Here is an 8009-nt window from a genome sequence, read left to right on the forward strand (position 1 = left end):
AGAGGTAATAATCCTTTAGCTCCCCAAAGGCTGGGGAGGATGAGTTACCCCTGAGGGTTGCGGGAGAGAAGGCATGTTAGGGCAGGGCAGGAACAAGCCCCCTTACAGGCAAGATGGCCTCCCCCACATTCACCCATTTGACTGCTCCCATCAGCAGAACTGTTGCAGGGACCACAGAATCCCTGTTCTAAATTTATAAGAAGTCCATCTTTTCGTGTGGCAATACCCAAACTCTGGAACTTCCTGCCTATGGACATCAGGCAGCTGCCTTCACTGTACTCTGTGCTAGAAACATTCGTGAAGCCCACCCAGAGGTTTAGAAAACTGATGCATATTTCCATCTGTTTTTAGCTAGTTGTGAACTTGAGCTCTTGAAAGTATTACATTATCGCTGTTCTTACCGATAAATTTTATCGTTTTGTCTTTTTCGCAAACCGCTTCGAGGCTCATTTGATTTTTTGATTTTTTACAGTCAAGTGGTATATCCATTTCATGAAATAATGAATCGAACAAGGGAATGTGTAGTAAAGTTAGTACTTTCTTAGCAGCTTTTCTTTGGTCAAGTGGAAAATGAGGCCTTGTGGGAAACCAGTAAGAATTATGGGAACCGTCCTGTTGCTTTAACCCGTGAGCCTGTTGGCTCCAAGGGCGTGAGAGGATGACTATGGGGAAGGAAATTTTGGGCTAAATTGAAGGTTTACACCTGCGTTCAAAGTTATGAACATACCCTCTGTAATGTTATCTATCCTTAATTACTTGGGAATGTACATCTGCCTAAGCTCCACCAGTCTCCATCGGAAGGGAGGAAACACCTTGATCTGGGTTCTGAAGGCTTAATTGGCTCAGCTGCCACAAGTTAGAATTATTAGCCCACAAGCTGGTCATTGGAGGATTCAAAAATAATCCAGGGTTCTGACTGTGTTTGGGGGTTTCTGATTCCACGTGCAAATTATGGAGAAAAGATCTTGAGAATGGTTTGAAAGGCGCGCTCTGCAATTCGCAAAGAATCGCCCGGCTGCTGATGTCCACCAAAGCAGCCGTCTTTTCGTCCTTTTGTGCTTTTGCGTTGAAGATTTTCTGAGACCTTTGGATGCGGATTTCTGAAAGACTCTAACTATCCTATCTTTGCCTTAGAGTATAGAAGAGAGTATATAGTCAGCTATCATTTACAACGTTCTTATTTTTCTGTACTTGTAATTTACCAAAAGATGTGCCTGCTTTTTAGCATGTTCTTTACGTTTTAAAATAAATTTTTAAGAAAGAAACGTTCTCTTGTATTGTGTGTGCCTATCCGGGGGAATAGCTAATTCCAACGCCTAGACTTCTTGGTTACGCTCTACCAAAGGATTCCTGCCTGCAAGCTTGTGGAAGCAACTTGTAGTTTGGGGTTAGCCAGGAACAAAGGAGCACAGCTGACTCCCTTGAGCTGTGGCTTCTGGTAACCCTGGGTCGAGGGAGTGGTGGCAGCTCTACCAGTTCTATTTTGTCCTGTTTCTGAAAAGTAAATGGGTTTGCCAGCCTTGCTCAAGAAACCTGATCTGGCCGGAGAGCAAAGACAGGTGAGGGAGGGGCAAGTGGCTGGGCGCCCATTTACTACAGAACGAAACAAGGAAATCTGCCCAGAAAGTATAGGGTCTTTTCTGGACTTGGGAGGAGACAATCCTATGGGTTTCAGTCAACTAGGTTTTACTTAGGGTAGCCCCGCTGAAATTAACAGGCCCAAGAGATAAGTCATTCCATTAACCTATCAGTAGAGGGAAATCCCCAGGTGTCAAAAAAGACTATTTATGTAGGCTACTACTGCAGCCCATGTCTTGTTAGCCCAAAAATGGAAAACAAACGAGGTCCCAACCAAAGAAGAATGGCAACTTAAACTGATGAAATATGCGCAACTTGCAGATTTAACATCTAGAATAAGAGAACAAGAAGAACATACATTTAGAGAAGACTGGAAAACGTTTACTGAATATATGGGTGAAAATTGTGTTCATTTAAAAATGCTGACAGCATTAAGATAAATTCAGCAGGGTAAATAAGTCTTGATGGATGTAACAATGGTTTCCTGAATGGTTTAGTTCATGTAAAATACGCAGGGCGTATGGTATGCAAAATGAACCACGGAAAGAGAAGAAGGGATGTCACGGATTTAAGGTTGTTTAAAAGAATATTTTGAAATGTAAAATTTAATAAAAATTATATATAACTACCTCAACTGGTCTATAACCGTTGCATCTTTCTGGCATCTTCTGTTTTAATTCAGATAGGCCTCCCATCGCTTCCCAGTTCAACCAGATCTTTCCAGAGGGATACATCCACCTCCCCCCCCCCCGCCACACTCACCAGCGGCCATTAGGAAACTCATCCCATTCCTGAGTTTGGTAGATGTAACTCTTCGGCCTGGAGGCCCAGAAAATGGGTCGGACATCTTCAACTCACCGTTTGGGGTGAGTACTGACCGCCCAGGGCAGGGAACGCCTTGCAGGGGAGGGAGAGAAAATTAAAACATAAATTTGCACCTATACTTGCGTGCTGCATCTTTTTAAACACTTCCTGGTAGCTTACACGTGTTTTGCTCCCCCTGAATTAAAAACTGAAGGGATGACTCATTTTTATACCCAGCAAGTGAGTCAGTGTGGTTGTAGTGGTTGGATTGGGATTTGGTAGTCCAAGTTTCAAATCGCCACTTGAACCCAGAAGTTCATAGGGGGACCTTGGGCTGGTCACTGTCTCTCAGCCTAGTCTACCTCGCAAGATTGTTGTGGGGATTAAATGTATGGGGGGAATATATATACAGTGGGATATATATACAGAAGTGAATAAATGAGGTTTACTTTTACAGCATGTAAGTAAGGAAGAATTAATTGCACCCTGATGTATGACTGTTGCTGTTTTTTAAATCATTTTTATTAATTTCCCAATAAAAACAGCCAATCAACATATCCACATCATAATCTGATTAAAAACAATAAACTAAAATAAAAAAAACGGCCAAATTGTAGTCTAAATTGTAATTATTCATTTTTCCGGGCTCCCCATAGTCTGGACCTCTAAAGCATATCTCCAAATCTTCGTTCCTGCCTCTTCTCGTTGTTTTCATGTTTTCCGCCTTCTGATCTTAACACTTTAAAGTTCTCCATCTCTGGTGATGTATGACTGTTTTGAGCATGCCTCATAACTGGGAGAAGCTAAACTCTGGGGAGAACAGTGGCAAGCACAGAGACAGAAGAATTATCCTCCCATCCATGGAGATTGCCTGTTCTGTCTTTGTGTTGGGAGAGACTGAACGTTCCAGAGAATTACACCTTCCTAGCACAGGCCGACTGGAGGAGGCCAGTGGAGTCTGCTGGTCAAAGCAATCTCTCGCTGAGACAACTTGTATGCCTGGCCCCACTTGCAGGAGAGCTGTCCGTGGTCCTTAACCCAAACCTTAGTCTGCTCTCCAAGGTGCTGTTGCCTGTCCAACCAGGAATTTCTGGCCTACCCTTGCTTGGGCCACCAAGCAACTGGTGGTAGAGAATCACCCTCTGTTCCTCTTCTGCCAGTCTGCTGGCTAGAAGGCCAATTTTTAAAAAAGATATTTCTAGCCTTCACATCCATGAAGGCTGCAGAGGATGGAGTTTCCCTTACCCGGCAGCCAGCATGGAAACAATTCCCACAAGCTCGTAAAGAATGTGGCAAGATGGATTCCTTTGGGTTCAACGAGGGAAAAGAAGATAAACAGATTCTAGCAAGGATGGGCAATGTTTAAAGAATTCTGGACGGTCAGACGGGGGGGGGGGGGCTTAGATATAATCCTTTTGAAATTCTGTTGAGAGCATATGAATATTGTTCTTAAAGATCATAAATATATAAATAAAAAGGGTCCACCCACTAAATAGCTCAGTTGGGTAGATTGTGGTGCTGATAATGCTAAGGTTGCAAGTTTGATCCCCATATGGGACAGCTGAATATTCCTGCGTTGCAGGGGTTTGGCTGCGGCCCAATCGCCTTCTAAATCCGGGCCGCAGATGCTCCGGGACTCAGCGTGTTTTTACATCAGTAGAATGTGTGCTTTTATTTAAAATGCATCTCTGGGTTATTTGTGGGGCATAGGAATTTGTTCATTTCCCCTCCAGAAAATATAGTCTGGCCCCCCACAAGGTCTGAGGGACGGTAGACCGGCCCACGGCTGAAAAGGTTTGCTGACCCCTGGACTAGATGATGCTCAGGGTCTCTTCAAACTGTACAATTCTGATTCCACTTGATACCTTTCCTTATTACTTTGCTGGCTTCTTTCCTCGCCCCCCCTTTCCTCCCTCCCTCCCTCCCTCTCCTTAACTTTTTTATTTCCCGTTTGCACATACTCTATTTCGGATTGTGACAGCAATTGTTCGTTAAACCTCCGTCATAACTTGATGCATCTTTGCAAAACTGTGCAATTATTGACCGGAATCTTGTTTGTTTCCATTCCTGCACTTGCATTGTTTACAGCAACACAAATAAAAAGTTGGTTTTCCTTTTTTTAAAAAAGAGATGTTGCAAGCTACCGTATTTTTTGCTCTATAAGACGCACCTTTTCCTTCCTAAAAAGTAAGGGGAAATGTGTGTTCGTCTTATGGAGCGAATGCAGGCTGCGCAGCTATCCCAGAAGCCAGAACAGCGAGAGGGATCACTGCGCAGTGCTCCCTCTCGCTGTTTTAGCTTCTGGCTTAGTCACGCTCTGTCCCTTCCACCACCTCCTGGAAAAGCCCCCAAGAGCCGCGCTCCCTTTAAAGAGCCGCGTGGAGCGTGTGTGCGGCTCTTGGGGGCTTTTCCCAGAGGAGGGAGAAGGGCAACACGTCTCCCTCCTCGGGGAAAAGCCTGCAAGCGCTGCACACACGCTCTGTGGGGTTTTGCTGCTGAGCCATCTGAGTCAGTTTCAGATTCACAACTTTCATCAGTGGGTGTGGGGTTTTGCTGCTGTTTATCCTCAGTCTCTTCACACGCTCCACGCGGCTTGTGAAAGGGAGGTTTTCCCACCCACCCACCCTTTAAGGTTCCCCTTCTGACCTCGCTATGGACCTCGGTTGGTCGCCTTTAAGGGGCCTGGTAGGAATTTTTTCCACTTGGCAAATTGGCACCGGCCATTGGGGTTTTCGCCCACCTCATAGCAAATCGTCACAACTCCTTTGGTTTTGGTGGTTAGGCATTGGTAGGGGTATTGTTATGTAGATGTGTTGGGGGGGAGGAACGCCATCACCTCCCCCAAATATTGAAGGGTAGTCTAGTAAAGGATTCCGGGGGCGTGGCCTCGTCCGAAGCCTATGGAGGCCAGGGCCTAAAGTGCGCCCCCGAGCGGTGACCCCGGGGGAGTCCCTAGTCGATGTGCATCAGCAGGGCTCCCCCTGCTGGTGTTAACCCTTCCGGGTCTTCAAGCAAGCAGGCCGAAGCCGGATAGTTGGATAGGACCGATGCCTAAGCCAATACCGCTCATCACCTGTAACCGATAAAGTTGCGGGCAATTTTAGCCCATTAACCTAAAATAATGGTGTCATGTGTCTTTATTTCTACTGGTGGGAGGCAGGAACTCGCCACGCAAACGCCGGCACCCTTGGCCTGAAAAGCAAGATGCATGCCGCTACCCCATAGTCACTTTTGGCTGGACTTAACTGTCCAGGGGTCCTTTACCTTTTTACCCGTTTTTGTCAACAACTCCCATCCACTCCAGCCAGCACGGCCAATGGTCAGGAGCAACAGGAGCAGTCAGCTCAGCAGCCATTGCATCAGGCAAAGGAAGAGAGTTGGAACTAGAGGGTTGCTCTATTAATATGGCTAAAAAGACCAGCAATTTTACTCTGATTTTTTATTCCTTGCAACCATTGACATTCTGGCTCCGGCAAGTAACCAGTGCTTTTCTTCAAGGCTAGGGAAAAAGGTGCTAGTACTGCGTACCCTTGAATACCCCCCCCCCCGAAAAAGCGGTGACTGTAACTAAGAATTAGAGCCTGGACCTGCTTTCACCTCCTCTTCCCTCCCACTCCCCTTTCCTTTTGTGTCATGTCTCATAGGCCACACCCACACCCATATATTTAAAAGCATGTTGCTTGCTTCAAAGGATTCTGGGAACTGTAGTTCACCCCTCACAGTTCTCAGCACCCTTAAACAAAGTGCAGTTCCCAGGATCCTTTGGGGGAGGGAAATGGGATTTAAATCATGTCTGGTTTGGATGTGACCTTAGATTGCAAGGGTGGGACATTTGTAAGCCTTTTTTGACTGACGAGTGGCATGAAAATGCCTAGTAATTGCTCAGCTGAGAGGAGAATCCACATCCAAGAGCTACACAAACACATGCCTAATTAACAGGTTTAATTGCAATTAACTATCTCGCACACATCCAGGAAAGAAAGAAAAATAGGGCACATATTTTCAGCAGATAAGATGCAAGTTTGATAAGGTGCAATTGTTATTAAATGAGTAATTCCATACACGATCCTTTCCTCAGGGGAAGTTGTTCAGCTGTTCGCTAGACAAACGTTATGAGCTGCGCAGATCCGTTGACATTAATGGACATGGCCAAGTTCAGTGGGTCTACTCTGAGTCAGACACAGTTGCAGACCACCTTACTTCTAATAAAAACATACATTGCAGAGCCACTTTGCCTCGTTTTCCCCACACGCAACAGCCAAGGAGTCCCCGAGACCAGGACCCCCATAGCAAGATGCCCTAGGCTGACTCAGCCCATCAGTCCCAGGACTGTCAACACTGGCTGGCAGCAGCTCTCCAGGGCTTCAGGCACGGAAGATTTCCAGCCCTACCAGGAGATGCCACTGGGGATCTGAAGCAAGATTTCCTCCACCACCGAACTAAGACTCTTCTCTTTCCATGGCTGCCACAAATCACACACTAAACATTTAGGGGTTCTGCAAGGGAACAAGGGTTAAGACATCACTTGCCTTTTCCAGGTGAGACTTTTTCAGGCTCCCACTCTGAGCAAAGGGAGTTGGAGCAGGAGGTCATTTACAATAAAGGATATTTCCAAGGAGGAGATCAGGGCTGGGCAAGCAGCGAGGCGGGGAGAAGGGACAACAGCCCAAACCTGCAAGACCCATCGCAACACTTGCCTGGTGGAGTGATCCTTCCATGCAATTGTCCACTGCAGCTGGACAGGCTTTTTGCTGCGCTCCAGGTTATTTCCTGCGGCTGTCCACGTGCACACCCAGTGAGACTCTCAGGCTCGCTGACCTTGCTTGGATCAAGTGCACAGCCACTCTCCAAAATGGACTCCCGCCAAGAACAACAGCAGCCTCTGAGCCTCCGCTCTACAGCTATGCAAACAGAGACGCCGCTTGGGCTCTCAGTAACTGCACATACAAAGCCAACTAAGGTGTGCATTCAAAGGTGCCCTCCTGCTCCAACCAGAGCCCAGCCCAGACCTGCGGATGCCAGACCTGGCTTGCCAATCAGAGGCCGGCCCTGGCACTCCCTCCAATCTCTGCCCGCTGCTCCAATGGGCAGTGGAGATCCAGCCCTCTAGAGACACCCTTCTGTTTGTCAAGCATAAACGCTCCCTTTGGTTGTCTGGTCTGAATGCCCTGTTGTTTGTACAAGGGCCGTTGTGCAAAATGTTTTACGTTCCGAGAGCAGAGCCATATATTCCCTGCTGACCCCCTCAAAAGGAATCAAAATGAGGGACCCTCCTCCTTTTTACAGTAAAGACACTGCCACCGAAAAGGTACTTTTGTTATGCGTAAGAACCGCACAGGATCTCCCTTCTCTTCATACTTAAGAGAAGAGGAAAGGAAAGTTCTCCTGCCAGCCTGACAAACCCATCCGTGGAGAACCTATACGGACTGTTTTAAGACCATGTAAAACGACATTTGCCTGGCACCTGCTTCGTATAATATAGGCAGGTGGTCAGAAAACAATTTTATTTTCTCAGGTTTTAATCAACACATTGTGGCTCTGGAACTGAAATTGCTAAACTATGTATCACTTTGTGCTGTATTCTTGGTTTTATTGAATTTGTATGTAGCCATTTTACGGCATTTTTA

General features: G+C 46.4%; 1 long non-coding RNA gene across 1 annotated transcript; it reads right to left on the reverse strand.

Annotated features, from left to right (window-relative positions):
• Positions 1-8009, reverse strand: LOC144328345 (uncharacterized). Its single transcript, XR_013393525.1, has 3 exons — positions 6912-8009; positions 2341-2475; positions 1-50 (listed from the first exon to the last, which is right to left on the reverse strand). It is a non-coding gene; the product is annotated as an uncharacterized LOC144328345 (long non-coding RNA).

The sequence above is a fragment of the Podarcis muralis genome, chromosome 7 (assembly GCF_964188315.1).
Source record: "Podarcis muralis chromosome 7, rPodMur119.hap1.1, whole genome shotgun sequence".
Lineage (NCBI taxonomy): Eukaryota > Metazoa > Chordata > Lepidosauria > Squamata > Lacertidae > Podarcis > Podarcis muralis.